This window comes from Rhinolophus sinicus, chromosome 14, assembly GCF_057876585.1.
Source record: "Rhinolophus sinicus isolate RSI-liver-muscle chromosome 14, RSI-T2T, whole genome shotgun sequence".
Lineage (NCBI taxonomy): Eukaryota > Metazoa > Chordata > Mammalia > Chiroptera > Rhinolophidae > Rhinolophus > Rhinolophus sinicus.
The window spans coordinates 47,103,981-47,125,263 of record NC_142514.1 but is presented as its reverse complement, the minus strand read 5'-3'; the positions used below and the strand labels follow the sequence as shown (position 1 = coordinate 47,125,263).

Here is a 21,283-nt window from a genome sequence, read left to right as displayed (position 1 = left end):
CTAAATGACTGGTGTGGCTGTCCTTTCACTTGGAAGTTTTGAGAAAGAATCATGGTGATAAATTGAGGACTACTATATTCTACCATCCAGCAATGTAAATCCAAACCAGAGGTTGTCATGGAAGGATGGGGGAATGAAGAAATGGTCTCCACAAGAGCTGGGGTTCTCAAATAGTGAGGCTCCAGACACCCGCTAAGGAAAAGAACAGGTTTCTGACTTACATAGAAAAAATAAATAAATCTGGAGAGCTTTTTGCATTAGCAGGAATGGGAAATTGCTTCACTTCATCAATTTTGAAACTTTAACTTAATTGCTGCTTTTCCTAATGCCCTCCTCCCACCCCTAGTCTCTTTAAACTTGAGAGTCTAAAAGAAACCCTGTTACAGAGCAGTCAGCCCTCTCAGGAGTTTTCAAATTCCAAAACAAGTCATGGCAGGCTGGAACTTTCTTTCCTTCCGGGAATAACATTGTTATTGTTATTAACTACATTTGTTTGTCTCTTTCTCAAACTGCTTCAAAAAAAAAAAAGTCACTTGAGGTCCTCATGGTCCCCACAGACAGGGGAAGACATGAATCATTTCTTAGTTTTTCACCACAGGAAGATGAATGAAAAAGAAACCACCCATAACATGGAATCCTGCACACACCTTAAGTATGGCTCAGGAACTCATAGCTTGTGAGTCTTTAAAATAAAAAGACACAACAGTTCGCAGTCTGTGAGGGGCCAACACCATAGCAGTTAGTTCCATTTTGCCAACCAATACACCGGCGTTCTGAGGCATTTGTGGATTGCCCCAAATGAGTTGAGCTCAGACACAAACTCCCATTTTCTGACCCTAAGTTCCAGGGAGTCATACAGTTAATAAATCGAATAAAGCAATGCTGGGGCAGATTTTTATGTGGCCTTAAGAGTAGCACTTCACGCAGGTTCAGTTCTTCCCAGTTTCTACACCATCTGTCCATTCAAAAGCAGTAATTTATAAAAGCACACACCCAGAACAAAAATAAACACTGTTGCTTACTCCATTCCTCGGATTTTTATAACTATAGGAACATGAAGGAGGCAGTGTCCTCATCCTCACCTACAGTTTTCTGGCAGAGCCATAAGATTAGCGATGGTCCACCAGAGGGGTTCTCCGTCCTCCAGTTCTTCTCTGCACATAGGTCTCTCCATGTAATCTCACAGGCTGGCTGAAGAAAGCAGTGCTGCCATTACCTAATGAAAACCCAGAGTGACCACAGGGAGCTCTAACCAGTTAAAGCACACTGCACATGTGGGATCAATTAGGTGGACATGACCTTTATATTTAGGAAAATGCTAAAATGCCAGCCAGTCCCCTAATGTCTGACCTACATCTGAAACTAAAGAACAGCAATAATTCTGAAGATTTAAGCACTTCAGGCTACTGTATTTGGTCATCAACAATACAGCATGGTAGAAAAAAAGCCATGATAAGGAATTAAGTGAGCTGCACTGAGAACCAGGAGTGTCAAAACTGGACAAGATTTTTCAGAGCACATAATGCAACCCACTCGTCTTTAAGGAGAGGAAAAACATGTCCAGATAGATTATTCATTTTCTGGATTTTGGATAAATATCTAGCTGACATTCTTTGACTATGTATTAATCATTGAGAGACTCTTCCCTATTTCTGTCACTTTAAATCCTTGGGGGATATTTTTATCTCCTTTCTGATCGTGAATACTAATTTCTCAATGCCATTCTTGACAGGAGACTTAATACCAAACTTTTCTTGTCTAGACTTTTAGGAGTTTCAGAGAGTTATAGAGCAGAGTACAAAATAATATTATGATTTTATAATATGATAGTAATTGTTAATGGCAAAGAGAAATGAGTGGGGGGACATTTGCAGACACTGTCCACCAGTGGTGGTGTTATGGATGTACTAGGCATAGACATACGGAATAGAAGTTAAGGCTCTTCAGTGGCATAAAGTCCAAATTCGGGTTATCCACTCACTAACAATGAAAACTTGGGCTAGTTACTTGGCCATTCTTGCTCATTTTCCTCATCTGAAAAGTAGGAATAGTAAGTCTCTCACCCATGGGCTTGCGGTATTTAAACAAACAAACAAAAACCCCCAAAAAACGAAATATGGAAATCAGTAAGTAGCCAGGATTATAATACGCACAATAAATAAAGCTATAATCACCACCACCACCTGCATCCTCACCCTCAGTGTCTTTGTTTCCAGAATTTTCTCTGCATTGAACATGTTATTTTTGTAATTTAAAAATACGATGACAAATACTTCAATTTCCCCTTACTTCTGTCATTCAGTTGTTCTTACAATACAGAAAGTCACCTCTGGAACCATCCTTTTCTAGAACACCTCTCTGGATTTTGAACTACTAGCTGTCATTATTATCACAAATTCACTTAGGTGGGTCGGCAAATACAGTGTATTTAAATGACTTTTTGCATAGTTAGGTGCTGAATAGTATATTATTCGTATGCCCCTCCCATGAGCTAGGAAATAGGCCAACAATTTGGGCAATGTCAGGTAGTCAAGGGTTAAAAATCCAACGTATGGTGCTATATGACTTTGAACTGTGTTGCACAAAAGCAGACATGGAGCCAAAGAAGACAAAAGGCTAAGTGGGTGTCCTGGAAAAAGGTGAAAAATCTTCCCACATACAAATTATTCACATAGAGGTCAACATTTGTTCTTATACTTGCTTATCCTTACTCAAAATAGTAAAATAATCTAGAGCTGGTCAAAGCTGCTCCTTTCCTCTAAAAACAGCACAGATAGTTTCATTGAAAATATGTAAAAACAAAAAAGTCAGCATAACCTTTACAAGCCTTTTCAGAGCCTGGCACCATTTACATCACAGAGTTCAACAATTACGAGAGAAGTTGGAATGCTCATGTTTTATTATACTAGCAAAACCAAGAATAAAGCATAGAATAATTTCCAGATGGCGTCCTTTTTTTGTACAGATTTTCCAATTCAACATTGTTCTAAAAGCTTTAGTCATCTGGATACAGAGCTGTAACAATTCTATGCAAGAATCTTTTCTTGGATAAATAAAGACTCATATACTACATTTACTGGGGTTCCTAGCCATTAAAAAGAAGGCAAGAAAGAGTAAGTAAAGCATGTGAAAATCTCTTGTACAAAGAGAAGAATCAGTGATTAGGAAAGAATATAGTTCAACCCCCAAGTGACCAAATTCTCTGACTTTTTCTAGTTATTATATATGTGTGTGTGTATATATATATGCATATATATATATATATATATATATATATATATATATCCCCATAAACGTACATTTGATATATAAACTTCCATTTGAAAATTGCCAAGATTTACAGAATCATGGGTTTAAAAAGCTTCAGAAAAATAAACTTACATAGCTATGAAACAAAGGGCATGGCAGATTAGCATCTATAACGTACAGAGCCAAACGAGCACTGTAACTGATGAATTCTGTTAAGGCTCTGCAGACCTCAGATGGGTCCCGAAAGCCTCTGTAACCTACGCTTTGCCTCTGAGAAGGGTTGTGTTCCAGGAACTTCTCCTAAGTGCACCTCCGTATCAATTAGGCAAGGTCAGCCAAATGCAGAAGAACCAGTTCTGTGTAATGCAAAGGCAGCTCCAAATGAAGATGCCTCCCAACACCTCCACTGCTATATCAGAAATGAATAAACCCACCCCAGACTATGTTTTTATTATGGAAACCTATACAAGAAGACAAAACAGTATGACAAGCCTCCACATACCCATTATTTAGCTTCAACCGTTACCAACTCAACAGTCAATCTTGTTCATCCATAATGCCAACTTTCTCACACCACAGTATCCAGAAATAGTTTATATACAACTCTAAAAGGTAAAGATTCTTTTTGTAAAAATAAAAATCACAATACCATTATCACGCTAGTAATTCATGAAATCAAATATCCAGTCAGGATCAAATTGAATGGCTATACTTTACAAATGCTCTACTGGGAAGAATGGGGAACAGCAGTGAGGAGCAGGACATTACAATAATTTACACTTCTGTTTTAAAACTGTGCCAGCACTTAGGGCATAACATGGTCTCGTTCCTTGGACTCAAATCATTCCAAACTTACTAAGGGTCCTCTCTTTCTCTTGCAGCCAAGATGCAATGTTCTTTCACTTGGAGAAGATGCCACACCAGAATAAAATACAAGAAGCCATTTTCTTCACTGATATTTTCATGATTTGGAGGAAATTACTAAATTAGCACAAATCTCCTGAATTTTGCCTATGCCCTAAGAACATTTTTCAAAATGTTTCCTTTTGAAAAATATTTACAAGTTGCAAATATAGTACAATGAGTTCCCATGTACTGTTCATCCAACTCCCCAATGATAACATCTTACATAACAGAACTTTTAAGAGCCTAAACCAATTCATACATCTATGGCCAACTGATTTTTAGAAAAGGGTGCCAAGACCTTTCAATGGTGAAAAAAGGGTCTTTTCAAGAAATTGTGCTGGGACAATTGGATAGTCATATGCAAAAGAATGAAGTTGCATCCTTATCTCATACCCTATACAAAAATTAACTAAAAAAATGGATCAAAACCTAAGTGTAAGAACTAAAACTATAAAACTTTTAGGAACAAACAGGCAAATCTTCATGACCTTGGATTTAGCAAATACACACACACACACACACACACACACAAACACATACATATATGACTTCATCAAAATTTAAAACTTCTGTGCTTCAAAGACACCATTAAGAAAATGAAAAGACAGCCCATAGTATGGGAGAAAATATTTGTAAATTATGTATATGGTAAGAAATTGGTATCTAAAATATAGAAAGGATTCTTACAACTCAATAAGAGAAATAACTTGAAAATAGGCAGAGGATCTAAATAGACATTACTCCAAGGAAGGTATACAAATGGCCAATAAGCACATAAAAAGATGCTCAAATCATTAGTCATCAGGGAAATGCCAATCAAAAGCCACAATGGGATACCACTTCACATCTACTAGGATGGCTAGACACAAAAAGTCAGATAACAGGAAATGGTGGTGAGGATGTGGAGATACCAGAACCTTCACCAAGTGCTGAATGTAAAACGGTGCAGCCACTGTGGAACACAGTCTGGTAAGTTCCTCAAATGATTAAACAGAGTTACCATATGACCCAGCAATTGTAGTTGTAAGTCTATACCCAAGAGAAATGAAAACATTTGTCCACACAAAAACTTGTACACAAATCCTTATAGCAGCATTATTCCTAGTAACCATAAGGTGGAAACAACCCAAATGCCCACCATCGGAAGAATGGACAAACAAAATGTGGTATATGTATACAATGGCATATTATTGTCATAAAAAGGAATCACACACCAATACATGCTACAACATAGATAAATGTTGAAAATACTCGGCTAAGTTAAAGAAGCCAGTCCCAAAAGATCACATATGATTCCATTCATGTGAAATGTTCAGAATAGGGAATTCTATAGAAACAGCAAGTAGATTACTGGTGACTTCAGGCTGAAGGAGGGAACAGGAAGATAGGAAGGTAATAGTTGAACGGCACAGTTTCCATTTGTGATAGAAAAAGTTCTAAAATTGACTGTGATGATGGTTGGCAATATTCGTGAATATACTAAAAACCATTGAATTGTACACTTTAAATAGGTGAATTATACGCTATGTGATTGATATCTCAATAAAGCTGTGTAAAAAAATAAAATCCACAGATAGATGAAAAAACAAGAAGAGTCTGCCCTACTGGTTTTCAGTCCTTAATTCTGTTGTTTTAACTAGTCTTTCCTGGCCTTGGTCAGGCACACATCACTTCCCTACAAAAGAAGGACCAGGGAAGTGCAGATGGCTCTTGGAGATATCAGTGCTTTTCACAAGTTCTAAGGAGACAGCCAAAGGGCAACATCAAAACACCTCATTTACTACCTCTGAAAGGAAGAAGTGTCTGGAGGACAAAACACCTTTATTCTTTATATACTGTACCATCAGATATAACAAAAATGCTCTGCAGGGGGGAAAGCGACAATGCTTTCCGAACTTGCTTCAAAATCTGTTAAGAGCGACATAAATGATCGTACTCAATAAGTACTCGGTGGGTTTGATGTGATTAATTTGGGGACAAAACCAACTTGGGATATACAAGTACCAAAGGGTACTTCAGAATCTTGTGCAAGAAGGCTTTCTTGCACATCATGTGGCCTTTCAAGAATGGTCTACTTGGAAGCCCTCTGGTCCAAGAGTACATTATCCTCTGGAAGCAAGAGGACACAAGTAGTAATTAGAACGCTGGGTTCTCCTGGCTGCACAGATAGGAAGTCCTGAGATCTCCTCGCTCTCTGTCTCCATTCTCTCTGTCTGTGTGCCACAAAACTGGGAAAAGGCACGAGGGAGCCTTCCTTCAGGAGTGCTGCAAATGTCTGTTCTCTTGACATAGGTGGATGGGTTACACAAGGATATACATAGGTAAAATTTCATCAAGCTGTACATTTAAGATTCATGTACTTTAATGCATCTTTTATCTTAATTAAAAATAAAATCGGAAAAAAATGGTGTCTATAAATTGTCAGGCACTATGTAACTGAAAAACATTATCACTTTAAGAGATTGTTTTAAAAAAAGGTAGTAGATGTCTAAGGTAGAACACATATTGAATAAGGAAGTAGTCGTACATTCTAACAGTCCTCATTTACCATGCAAAGATTGTGCGATAGGACCATGTAAGCACTCGAGATACAAAAACAACTCTTCAGCACTCTTAAAGCACCAATCATATCTAGGCTGGTACCCTGCTAACCACAGTATAGCAGCAGGTCCTCAAATAACATTGTTTCGCTATAACAGTGATGGGATGCCATGGGAACTTAACTCTTGTTCATATCAATTAACCTAGGGGAAAACCTGGTTTCATTATGGTCGTTTCGCATACAGTTGCAGAACCTATTTATAGCATTAAATGAGGACTTACTGTATGAACTTTGTGGAACAAAACAAAACCCATCTTATATAAGTAGGAAACCAAGCCCTCTTCCCCAACGAAGATTCATTTGGTTCTTGCCCAGACCTCATTCCAAGGTCTGTTACTATGTGTTGGTTTAGGGTCAGCTCTAGGCAAAACGGTGAAGCACAAAGAATTGATTGCCTTGGGTCCCCATTATCTAGGCACTGCAACCTCAGGTTGGTCCCTTCCCTTCCTCATAATCAGGAACTCCCACTAGGGCACTAACCCTGGGTAGAGCACCAGCACTTCTCTTTCTTTCCCTTTCCCTTCCAGGGCAGAATTTCTGAGCAGGGTTTGGTAGGCAGAATCCTAAAATGGCCCTGAGATTTCCAGCTCCTGTTTGTACACGCCCTTCATAATCTCTGGGATTAAAATTTGAATCCATCATTAAGTTATGTTGGTACAGCTGACTTTTACAAAGTGGGGAGGGGGAGATTAGCCAGTGGGCCTAACCGAATCACACGAACCCTTTAAAAGCAGAGAGTTTTTCTCTGGCTAGTGCCAGAAAGGTAATCAGAGAAACAAACCAGCTGTGCTAGAGGGAAACAGCACTCGTGCTGTGAACTGCCTTGTGAAGCCATGTGCCAAGGTTCTGAGTGGCCAGTCGGAACTGACAGTGACCCCCGGCTGATAGCTAGGAGGAAAACATGGACCTTGTTCCTACATCCACAAGGAAATGAATTCTACCTACAACCAGTGAGCTTGGAAGATGACTTCCAAGCCCATATGACAATCACAGCCCTAGCTAACACCTTGATTTCAGTCCAGTGGGACCCAAAGCAGAGAATCTAGCCATACCATCTCCACAGTTCTGCCCTAAGGAAACCGCACTATAATACACTGGTGTTGTTTTAAGCCACAAAGTTTGTGGTAATTTGTTATGTGGTAATAAGAAACTGATCTACGGGTGACAGGATTGTCCTACCTGCTGAGACAGACCTATGTTTAGATAAAGGTTCCCCTGCCTCTTTCTCTTAGCCTCAGTTTTCTTTCTATGAAATGGAGCCAAATCTCTACTTCACAGGGTAGATGAGAGGATAAGTAGAGACAGTGTACATAAAATACTTGACATGTATGGTTTTCTACCCTGTGACCAGAGATGTTTCGGAGTATGTGGAAGTTAAGCAATGCTTTTTGAACCAAGAAATCCTGACAAACCATCTCAAAGTCTAACTCCTACAGGGTACCATTAGTGACTGGTTTCCACCATAGGGTTCCCAAGGCAGTGTTAAGATGCCTAATGAACTTAGCAATAATTCAGTATAGGTAATGTGATATCATGTGTGAGTTAATTAGGTTAAACTATAACTCAAATGCATTTGGCATTATAGTCAGGAAGGCACTCTCCAGGGGTACGCAGCTCGTGTTCTAATCATGAAGCCCGTGCTCCAAAAAGAGGCCCTGCAAATGTTTCTGTTATCCACGTTAATCAACACCAGACCCCTTGCCAATTAGCAAAGTCAATGTTAAGAGGTGGATGGTGGTGGGGGGGTGAAATGATTGGCTTATGAGCAGGCATTATAAATGTGAGAAATGGCCTTCACTGGAGAGATGAAAGATATATTCAAGTTATAAGAACAGGCCAAAATATTTTAGAGCTATCTCTACCCTGCCTGAACAAGAGTGCAGCTCTGATCGGCTTGTTCCCTGAATGGCCCCGAGTCCGGTCACAGTTGGAAGATTGCCAGGTGCTTGAAGCCGATTATTGAGGCTATGAAAACGCTCCTCTGGAATGTTGTCACCTCTAGGAGTACAGTTTTCATGCAAGGTGCTGATCACGGCCACTCCAAGAAGAGAGCTGCGACTTGATCAAGCACACAGAGCAATTTTGTGTGAACTGTGGGATGACTGCTGGCTGATGGATGCCTGTCAATCAATGCCTTTATGTGGAGCAGAATCACGTCTCAGACTCGCTTTAGTTATAACCAGGTGCCAAGGTTGGGGGATAGTAGGTAGCTACACCTCACTCACCTTGAATAATTTGGAGGCTATCAAAATCCACCCCACCTCCCCCCAAAAAACCCCTAGGAGTTGTGCATGACTAAATTGGTTTAGGCCAGTTTACAGGTGGTAATGATTGAGCGCTGTTTGCAATTTTCTTAAAAAGTCAAGATTTGCTTGTCATAAGACTAAACCATCAACTGTTCTGGTTTGCCCTGGAATTATACCAACTTAGTATTATAACTGTTTAACTCGAGCTTGTCAGAGGATCTGATTGACAGTTAATGGCAGTCAACTTTTTGCTGGAAGGAGAAAAACAAGTTAATTTAGACTTAAATAGTTTGGTAGGTATTTTTGAAGTATTAGAAATATTGAACTCCCTCTTACTGAGTTAGTCAATCCTTTTATTTTAGAGATAAGGAAACTGAGGCCTGGAGCAGATGAATACTAATTTTTCTAAGGTGTTCCACATGTTTCCAGTTCTGAAAACAGACCCCCTTAGGGTATCTGATGTGACTCTCTCTAGTAGCAATTCCTGGCTGTGACTCAAACAGAAGGTTCCATTGCCTTAACCTGCTGGCCCAAGATTATCTGGAATTTTCCCACATTTCCACTGCTGAAGGCAAAAAGTATATCAATCAGGCCCCAAAACCTGAGTTTCTTTGAGACTTTGGAGCAAAATCTTCCATTAAGTCTGTTATCGAATGCTAACAAGGGGTTAATGAGATAAAATACTGCTCCTGCTAATGAATAACCCCTCTATTGTAAAGCTTTAACTCAATTAAGTGATGCCTATCTCGGAAATTACCCCAAATAATTAACATAATGGGAAAAAGATAGGGTATTGTGAGGGGCAAAAGTGACTAGTAGGACCCCTAGACAGAGGGCAAGTCTTGTCAGGATGTGGGTTGGAAGGAGCAGGCTGATAGTCTACTCAAGGCCCTTGTCTATGGGGTTGTAGAGCGCAATAGTTTGTAAATAACCTGTAAGAATGCCAAAAGCTTCCACCCCCAGGGAATGAGGCAGTGGAGAAATATCCATGCTTGACATGTTGATGTTCTCTCCGTAACCATCCCACCCTCTTTTCTTTCCCAAACAATAACTTCACCAGAAAAGCTGTTCCCAACATTCAGTGTCACAATACTAGTAACTCGGTGACATCTATATATCTTATTTTGTTCTATCCCATGAGGCAGAAAAGGCACTTAATCCATGTGACTTAGTCCATTTTGGAGAGGAGAAAACAGGCTCAGAGATGTCAGTTACATTACGACTTTGACAAAACTGGGCATGGAACCTAGCTTCTTGGACCCCAGTCCCATGTGATCTTGTGTTAAATTTTGCATCATGACCCGCTCCCATCCCATCTACCATTCCCTAATATCATCATATTCCTGTGCATGCATTAAAAAAATAGATTACATATTAACTTGGTTCAGAGCAACAGGACACAAATGGAATAGTAGAAGACAGCCTTGGATGTTGAAAGCCAGCTTTAAGAATCATAGATTCTCATGGAGGACATAGCATAGAAACGTTTTCCCACTCATGTGTGCTGAGAGCATGTCTGCTGCTGTTATCTTGGAGGAAAGCAGGTAAGCATAGGTCATGAGCTAACAAATCACTACACTTTAGCCCTTCTTCCTACCCCATAATGGATCGTCCTCATGGTAAAAAGATACAAACATTTAAAAAAAAAACAACCAACACCTCCCAGGAAGCTCTAGAAGGCTTCCTGCTTCAGCACAGGAAGCCTGGAAGACATCAAGTCCTGTTCAAAGAGGATCGCAAGCTGTGTTGCCACAGGATTCTACTTCCCTTTCCTCTTAAGAGCTAATCATTTCCTTTGTTTCCCAAGGAATACAACCATTACAGCCACAGGACTGCCAAGTTCAATCAATGGCAGAGCAGGCAGGGCAGCTACCCCGGGAGGTGGAATACACTTCCCCCCATACATTTAAAGTGTAAAATGTTAAACTAATAGTGAAAGAGGAGCAAGGAGCTACACCGCCCAGGTCCCTCCCTCCCGAGAGGCAGGCGGCATGACGATGATGATGATGATGATGATGATGATGATGATGATGACGACGACGACGACGATGACGATGACCGATGTCATTCCTCTCCTTAGGCCTGCCCTGATGGCTCCCCATTGCTCTCACAAGGGCCTCTAAGACCTTAGTGACCCCTCTTACTGTCCCCTGCCACCCTGGCCTCATTGCCATTCACCCCACCTTAAGCCTTCTTCCAGGATCCTCTCAGACATCCACATGGCCAACTCCCTCACCTCCTTCAATGCTTTGCTCAAGTATTTTTCTCAATGAGGCCCATAGTGAATACTTTAATGGCCACCTCAAAGTCCACCCCAGGCACCCCCAAACTCTCTTGATCCTCTTTACCCGCCTTTACTTCTTTTTTTATTTAATAGCACTAGCCACTCTCCAACACACAATATAACTTAACTTGCCAATACTCATTATGGGTACGGCCTAGCTCTTCCTGCTGGAATGCAACCGAAATGTAAATTCCATGCAGAAAGCGGTTTTTGTTTGTTTTGATAACTGATGAATGGGTAGGACCAAGGGTGCCTATCAGATAGTATGCGCTCAAATATTTGCTGAATGAATAAAAATGTACCTGTGTGCTAATAATAACAGCAGGTGGCATTTGAGAAATTATGTCTCAGAAATACAGCAAGTGCTTTACCTGCATTAGCTCATGTGATCCCCACAAGCCTACAAAACAGGTACTAATCGTATTCCCAATTTACTTATGGCAAAACTGAGGCCTAAATGACTTGCCCAAGATCACATTGCTAGGAAGTAGAGAAGCCAGAATGAAAACCCAGGTCTTTCTGACTCTAGTTAACTCTAGTGCTATTTCCCATTCCAGCTCTGCTAGACAAGTTTGTGGTTTTGTTTTTGGTAGAATTCTACCAGGGCTTATTAGGGAAGAGGGTTTGAAATACGAAAAGAATGGCTCTAGTACGTTGAAAGAGAGAAAAGTCTCAAAAAAAAATTCCCTAGAAATAGTTCTGTATTAGAGATTATCTTCTTATTTTATAGCGGGAGGAACAATAACCAGAGGACAAAAACCTGGGTTTAAACCCAGACTCTTCCTCCTAACCAGCTCTGAGATTAATGTGGGGGTAATAATAGATAAAACAGGCATAATGATACCTATTGTGCAAGATTGTTTTAAGGATTAAATAAGATAATGTTCATGGAAGTGCAAAAAAGACAAATCTGGCTCATTATTTAGTCCTTCCTTCTTTCCAATGTTAACAACACTGACAGAACGTTTTGTTGGTTCATAAATGAACATGTATGAAGCACCTAGTGTGTGCCAAATGCTGTGCTGGATGTTGTGGTTACAAACATAGTAAGATGGACGGTTATACAGGAAGGCTCCCAGTCCAGGGAGGAAGCAGCTCAGCCAACCAGCTCTTCCAGAACCACATGAAAAATGATGCCACAGAGTTATGTGCTGGACAGCATGGGACACCTAATGCTGACATGAGCTGCTTTGGCTCAAATGAGAAGAGAGAGATACTGATCTCTGGTCGCCAAATCACCAGGAAGAAGAAAAGAGCAGAGGAAAAGGAAAAAGTATATTAAGAATTGGGACTACATTGCTGAATGAAGGACCCATGTAACATTATCCTTAGCTTAATTTACATGCTACTGAACAAGAAAGACTACTCGAATAAACAAGTATTTTCTTAGATATGTGTGGTCTGTATGAGAATTGTATTAACAACCTCTTCCACCACTCCCCTATGAAGCACACTTTAAATTCAAAACACCCAAAGATCTCAAAATCTTAAGCTGCATACATGCTTTAAGTTCAGGAACAGAACTAGGTGAGGGAAGGGGTGAAACTGCTGCCCTTCCCAGTTTTTAAAATTGGTTTTAAAAACCAATAGCCCTAGAACCATGAATCCCAGTCACTTTTCCATAAACACAGAAAGATTAGCATGTTAGTTTAATTTCTGCACACCACTTCAGACCACCTGCATCCCCAAATAGTGTCAGATAAGCAGGCCTTTCTTCATACATTAATTTTACATTACCCTCTCTCCCAGGCAGCTAGGGAGCTAACAAGCAGTCCCTGCGGCTCAATCTGATCAGAATTGGCATGTGTTCAGGCAACACATCTACAGCTGTTGCATAATAGCATTTTTCCTATGAGGAAGCCATGCCACCACAAATACTAATAGTCAAAATGATTTAAGAAGGGGGGAAAAATGCTTTGAGATATTCTGAACGTACAAGGAAAGAAACTCATTTTCATTTTTAATTGTATAAGCTTATATGCCAAAGGTTCTAGACAAATGTCAAACCAATCAGACTGGAAATGCATCTGGTTTGAGGAGACTCGTAATTTAAATTCAGTCTCTCACACAAAGTAGTAGTAGGGTCTATATTACTTCCTATCTGTTTTCATTATAACCTGAAAGTTTGCAAATTCCACAGCTCCCCAATTCTGCTTTACCACATATATCCCAAAGAAATTATGTTGAGAAGTATGTTATTTGTTTAGTTAAGGTGAGTAGACATTGTTAAATTATTAAACAGTTTGTATTAATGAGAGTTCAGGATTCATTAGAAAAACAAAGAAAAAAATCTAAGAATTCATACCATCCAGGTTAATCTAGAGCCCTAATTTTTAACCGTGTGTGTGTGTGTGTGTGTGTGTGTGTGCACTTTTCTCTATACTGTAAAGTGATAAAAATCACATGGATACCAACATGTCAATTAAGAGATCTGGAGAGCGTGAACATGGGGAAAATATCTTCATACGATCAAGGAGAAACATATGAACTCCAGAGCCTATGAACTAGTCAACTTTATGCTCTTTCTCAGCATAATTATAGAATAGATTATTTCATTATAATTACTAAAGACAAATAAGAATTCTATAAGAACAAATCAGGTCAAAGTATGCCATTTACTTCACTATACAGGTAGAAACTGGATGAACTATATATATCTTGATTTCCTCAAGGCATTTCACCACGTCTTTCATGTTTTGTCCTTGAGAACAAGATAGCGCACTGAGCTATAGATGATAAAACATGGAACTTGGACACCATCATAAAAAGCTAAACTGCCCCTGGAGACTTAAAAGAACGTAAATAGGGGTTGTAACAAGGCTTCGTGCTGAGGTAAAAACCAATAATCCTATGGCCAACTATGAATCTAGCTCTGCTGCCTATAAACACATTTCTTTCCCACACCATAGTTCGGTTTTTCAAAACCTAGGAGTAAAACGAGGAAGAACGCCTTCCCAACAATGTTAAAGCTAAAAGACTATTATGCAAAGTGAAGGAGAAGGAGGCAGAGGAGGAGGAGGAGGAGGAGGAGGAGGAGGAGGAGAAGGAGAAGGAGAAGGGGAAGGGGAAGGGGAAGAGGAAGAGGAAGAGGAAGAGGAAGAGGAAGAGGAAGAAGAAGAAGAAGAAGAAGAAGAAGAAGAAGAAGAAGAAGGAGGAGGAGGAGGAGGAGGAGAAAAGAGGAAGGAGGAAGGAGGAGGGGAGGAAGCAAACTCACAGTCCAGCTGGCAAGAGGCCTTTTTAGCTAGATAGTCATACAGACACCTCTTGAAAAAAGCCATATGGTTATACTTGTTATTTTTGGCCTCTTTACCTTTAACTTCTTTCTTGTATATAGAGGCCTCCAGTTATTACCACCAAGTGATAAATCACTTTGAATTTCCAAGGCTACAAAAGGCATTTACTGGCAGCCATTCCACATTTCACTTTTAGCGGAGGACCCTGGAGAATTCTTAAGTGAAGGATGCTCACGTTTTCCAAAAATTTGTTGTGTTTAAACTAGGTCAAAATTTTAGATCTTAACTTTATCTTGATAGCTAAGATTCAAAAGGAGTAAATAAAACATGGGTGGAAATGAATAGTTATATAGTAAGAAGGAACATATTAGTTTAACATTTCCTCTAATAGTTTTTTAAGAGAAAGAATGGGAGAAGCCCTCCCCCACTAAAAAAGGTGACCTGGAACAGAGGTTGCAAACTGGCAACCTAACTCAACTTGCATCAGTTTTTGTTTGACCACCGTAATGCTATTGTTTTAGATTGAGCCAATGTTTAAAATTCGGGAAATTTCACATTTTACAAATATCTTTATTTTCAACGTCTTTTGAAAAACTGGAAGCTCTGACCACACCAGCATAACATTCCTGCTGCCAACAACGGACTTGCTTTGATAGCAACTGTCTCCTTTAGGTGGTCCATACAATCTCCAATTCGCTACACACATTTAAGGCCTACTTCCTTCATTTCCATTTTCTGACTGGCAACCTATCAAAAGAACTGGTTCCTTCTTGGAGCCCTTCCCATCTCTAGTGTTCCCTTTAAGTATAATTTAAATACCAAATGCCACCTTGCCTTTGATATATTGACTGAACCTTGCCGATTTATCAAATTCTACCTTACATCACCTTCCCCCTCTATGGCTGCTCAGAAGCAGGGATAGTAACTCACACATGTGGTTATTGGCCCTGTTCTCCAAGCACTTAGCGCATTGCTTTACCTGAAGTAGATATTTAATAAAAGGTCTAGTGGTTATCTCATAGCTCTTCAGCTTGCAACAGGCTTTTACATATTAAGCGGTGTTCCACCTTAGAAGAGTGTTTCTCAGCTGAGGGTCAATTGTGCCCCCTCCCAGGGGACATTTTTGGTTATCACAACTGGTGTGGGAGAAGGGGGAGCTGCTGACATCTAGTGGGTAGGAACCAAATGTTAAATATCTTAAAATGGAACAGCACCACTAAACGTCATTAGTGTCTAGGTTGAGAAAACCTGCCTTAGAACAATCCTAGGAAGAAATATTACAAGAAATAGTACAACAAACTTGCAGATACCTTGTTTCCCCGAAAATAAGACCTAACTGGAAAAAAAGCCCTAGCGTGCTTTTTCAGGATGACATCCCCTGAACATAAGCACTAATGTGTCTTTTAGAACAAAACTTAATATAAGACCCGGTCTTATTTTTGGGGAAACATGGTAGATAATCTCAGGGTAGAAGTCAAATGGCTTACTCAAGGTAAACCAGCTTGCTATGAAATCAAGTTTTAAATTCTGGTGCCAGGCTGTCAGAATCTGATGATAGCAATTGATAACAGAAAAACAGAACACATTAAGGATGGAAGTCTGTGCCTCTGTTTGGCATGAATTTGTGTAAGAATGTTAACAGGCCAGAGATTAACATTCAGCTAACTAACATAAGCTCTCATCTTTTGTAAAATATATAATGTGGCCTGATTATGTTAGAATCTGGAAGGTACTTGGTGGAAACAAACAAACTTAATGATATCTCATGTTACATTTACTATATACATATACTGAAAAACAAAGTTCTACTCCTAAAAGAGACTTTTTTTATACTAGCTATTCAAAACAAATATATGAAGTGACACCTAACCCATGTGCTGATAAATACAAATGACTGAAATAACAGTTTCAAATGGAAATTCCTCTTTATGAGAAAGAGGAAGGTAGAGCAATTTGAGGTGTGGAAGTATTGAATTTAGGCCATGACTGTCACATCTGCAGGATGTTTTATTTTGTCTCAGTTACTTCAGTTGGCCAGTAGTAGACTTTCTCCATTCAGAGCAGGGGAGTGGCCACCATATATAGATGAGGAAATCAGGGCTTAGAGAGGTCATGTGACTTCTCCAAGGCCACCACTAGTAAAACCAAAGCAATTTGATTTTAGACATCTGGTTCACGAGCACTTGGCTGCCTAGCTTTAGCAATCCAAAGTACTAACTACTGTTTTTAGTTACTAAGAGGTTATTACTCGTTGACAGGTAAACTTGGAGCTAAAGAAGACCCTGGGGTTCATAGAGAATCATTTCCTAATTGCCAGAGCTGTCCACAGATGGAACAGACCATCTAATGAAGTACGATGCTCGCCATCACTGTAACAGGGTGACCACTTTGATGGAGGGGTGCCATCAGCTGGACAGGGTGATGAGTTTATTCCTTTAAGGTCCATTCCGATCTTGCAATTTTATGATTCCTTGTCCCTTGATTTCTCAATAATTTATCTCTAGAACCTAATGATTGTTTGTTTTCCTAGGTAACCTCTATTCATTTCTCTGGTCTTTGTCTCTTCTGCTGCATTTTAAATTTTCCTTTGATCCTAACATGAATCGCAAAGAAAGAGCCTAGGCTTTAAAACAGAAAAGTCCTGAATGTGAATGTTCAATCTCCCATATAATAGCTGATGCTGGGCAAGTTACTAAGACTTCTTCTCAATGAGGAGCTATAAAACAAAGGAAGTAACATCGAATTAGAAAAAAAAAACCACAGATTAAAATATAGTGCCTTCTCTATAGAAGCTCAGTAAATATTAGTCTCCCTAATTTGCAATGTTCTCTTAACCCTACTTACTACACTGTCATATTCTCACTGTCAGCTTTAGTGTCCTGGAGTGCCTGTAGAGATCAAGGGTATTCTAAAAATAAGTAGTCACAAAATATCTATGCATTTTACCTACCGATATATTATAGTTAGTTACGAGCAAAAGAAAAATACCTGCATTCTCTGGCTCAGTGGGGACTCTCCACTGCTACTGTGTTTCCCCGAAAATAAGACCTAGCCAGACAATCAGCTCTAATGCATCTTTTGGAGCAAAAATTAATGTAAGATCCAGTCTTATTTTACTATAATATAAGACCAGGTCTATCATATCATATCATATCATATCAATCATATCATATCATACCATATAATATGACTGGGTCTTATATTAATTTTTGCTCCAAAAGACGCATTAGAGCTGATTGTCTGGCTAGGTCTTATTTTCGAGGAAACAGGGTAGGACCAGAACCATTACCAAATCCTGTGCCTTTTCTTTGACATTCTAAATCCCAGCTGTACCCATGGCCATATAAACCTCATAGTTCTTTCCCTCATCAGAACCTCCAGGAACAATCTATGAATGCACAGAACTTTCAAGGTCCCACAGTTCCAACATGCAACATTCCATTTAACAATCTTATAACAATCTTACAAGTCATATAACAATCTTACAAGGGAATTTACAAGGGCACTTGGCATTTTCTGAAATTATCTGAATCTCTTAGACCCACTGGGTCAAATGTCTCTGCCAATTTCTGTTTTTCTATAGTTTAAAAGCTATACAATGCTGGATGATGGTGTGGAGGTAGATCCAGGGGTGGAGTTTCTAGGTTCTCTCCTTCATGTGGAAAGGTGCTCACTGGGGTAGTAAATGGCCATCAACTATGATTGGATGGACATCAGCTGTGGCTAGTTGGCCGCCAGCTGTAACAAGTGAGCCATTGGCCACTAATATAACTGCTGTGGCTCTGCTAGCAGCAAATGGGGGCTAGCAAGGGCGGAGTGTGGCTTGCAGATCCTGTGGCTCCTGCTTCCTGTGTCTCCAACCCAGCTGCCAGCGAGACGATTATCGTGGTATGACTCCCTATCTATGGCTCCCCTATCTATGGGTGTTCCTTTTTGGCCTCACCATATCCTGCGTTCTTATGTGGAAAGCAGGATCAGAGACCCTGCATGCCACCCTGCATGACAGACGGGTACCACCAGAAAAATGTATCAAGATACAAATAAATTAATTGGAAAAGGAATTTGTTAGGAAGACATTAGAAATGCCAACAAGAGGCAGAAATTTAATGAGGTTAGATAGCTGAAAACATTCTCCAGATCAAATCACCCAAAAATCCTCGCTGGAAGGCCCCCAAGGACACCTGGCTGTCCTGTCCCTGGAATCTCTTCTCCATAATCTTAAAATCATTAGCTGTCCTTATCTATTGCCTGACTGCTCAAAGCCCCAGATGGGCGTCTCTGGGAGTCCCCTAGTCCAGGTACCACACCTACCGCCCTGGCTGTTATGGATTGTCTGCCCCTCCTCAGAAAGGGTGATTGAGATGCAGGGCAGCCCAAAGAGCAACAAAGGTCCAGAGTCACTGCATGTTCATTACAATCCCATGGGAGCGAGTCTACTGTGTCTTTTCCCTCCTTTTATTCACAGAAGGTACTGACTTTGTCAAGTTCATGCAGCTGGTCAAGTGCCAGTATGAGAATCCACTCAAAACTCCTGGCTCTTGACTCTCAGTGAAAATCTGTTTTAAAAACCTCTTTAACAAGCACCCTAAATAGTTTTGTTTTTTTAAATGAATGTTCTAATCCCTCTTTACTATATTATGTCATAAATATGACTTTGTATGTACGTGGGACATGTACTATCCAGGTTGTCAGTTTTTCAGCAAAGTTTTAAAAAATATATTTTTCTAAAACCTATCATGCCTTCATAATCTTGAACTTAAAAAATTTACCAGTAGTTGTGCAACACAAAATATATCCAAGTCTTTGTCTGAGAATCCTTGTCTCTACTACATCTTAGATTAACCTTTCCTATTATTAATAAACTGAGAAAGGATGCAAATGTCTCCAGTATTTATATGTATATATTATATATATGTATATTATATATATTATATATATGTATATATTATATATATATACATATATATATATATATATATATAGTTTTGAAAGAAAGATGTTTTCATAAAATCCACCTGATAGTTCTAACTTCACATTTATATATAATGTCATAGTGTTTTAATTCTACCCTTGGAGATTTAACAAAACTTCTCTACTTTAAAAAGCCCCCTAGGGCAATTTCATGGTCAAAGAAAAGTAAAGCCTTACAAAATAACTGAATACCTTCAGTGTTTTACCGTACCCATTTTTCTAAGCCAAGAAAGATAAATGAACTAAAGCAGTTCATCTTTAGTTGATTTAAATCTACCTTTTTAATAGCAAGTGTCTGATGCCAAAGAAAGGATTAAAGATGGTGTTCTTTCAACAATTCCTTATTATGGCCTGGGATTTGCTTTGCAATTAGTCCCCCTCCTGGACAGAGCGGAGGCCAAGTGAACTTGTTATTACCCAGTCTGGAGATCTCTGAAAAATGAAAACTCCACCCTTGCTAAGGGGTGGGTACCACAAGCAAGAAAGGTGCCTGGAGGAGGAAGTCATGACGCCTTTGCTAAGGACAGTTCAGAGGTGAAAAGCCCAAACCCTCAGCAATAAAAGCAGAGAGCATTTCCCATCATACATATAGTTAGGAACAAGGTAAAAGAGAAAGAGAGCATGAACTAAAGTAAATTTTGAGTCCTGTGTAAGTCTGAGTAATCTTTCTGCAATGCCCCATTGCTTTCTCTCTTATAATTGACAATAAAAGCCTTAAAAGGGGAAAAAGTATCTTTTTCCTTTGTGTTTGTCTTTTGGGCAGCTGAGATGGCAGAGCAGCAACCATTGAAGGTAATGAGGGAGAGAGAGAGAGGGAGGGAAAGGGAAAGAGAGAGAGAGAGAGAGAGAGAGAGAGAGAGAGAGAGAGAGAGAGAGAGAGAGAATGGTGGGGGACACCAAAAGAAAGGCAAGTGGCTGGGAGCCCGAGGCCTTTTTCAAGGATAAAAGTAAGAACCAGGGAGGCAACTTATCTAGGCTGGAGAAGCTGTCTTGGTCTTAAAAGTTTAAAAAAAAGAAGAAGGAAAATAAAAAAAAGAACAAGTCTGTGCAGGTAAACCAGTGTCAGACATGGGAGTATCAGGTCAGAACACTGAATATGGTTCTCTAAACAAGTCACATCCCTGTTTTACCTAGTCCACCATTTGCTCTCCGAGAGAAGCAACAAATGATGGACGTAGTAGGAACACATCAACGTGAGAGAGTAGCAAGCATTTAACGTCAATCACTGGAACAAGTTTTCTAGACTAATCCCAACTCGAATATGTTCTTTTCCTGGTAGGTCCATACATAGAAGGTAGGCGTCACTATTCTCATTTAACACATGAGGAAACTGAGGCGTGGAGAGATTAATTTGCTCATCTGAGGTCATAAGAAAGACCACATGCTCTTGGAAGTGAGTGCACGTCCCGCACTCCGTCTTCTACAGGAAGTGCTCTCTCACCAGTGTGTGTGCTGTGCTTTACATTTAATACAGAATGCTTCTATGGGCATCCGTATGTAATTCCTACAGAACTGTGTTATAAAGGAGATGGGATACATCATTTTCCCCTTTGTGGAAAAATGGAGGCCCCGACTTTAAATGATTTGGCCAGGAATATACTAGGGCAAGTCTTCTGCCTCTTAAAGGTTTGCTCTTTCCTTTAAATACCACATTTTTGACATATCAAAAGAAGTTATTTTCTCAGTGCTATTTTCAATGCCGCTCAAGTTCCAGGCTCGTTCCCAGCTCCTGAAAGCTCATCCTTGTCTTATTTCTGGCTCATCTTCCTAATTCAACCTGAGTTTCCACATT

At 39.8% G+C, this 21,283-nt stretch overlaps 1 protein-coding gene across 2 annotated transcripts in view; it reads right to left on the bottom strand.

The window, feature by feature from the left end:
* CACHD1 (cache domain containing 1) overlaps positions 1-21,283 on the bottom strand; it is a 210,117-nt gene that overhangs the window by 151,427 nt on the left and 37,407 nt on the right. The gene's annotated exons all lie outside the window — the stretch shown is intronic.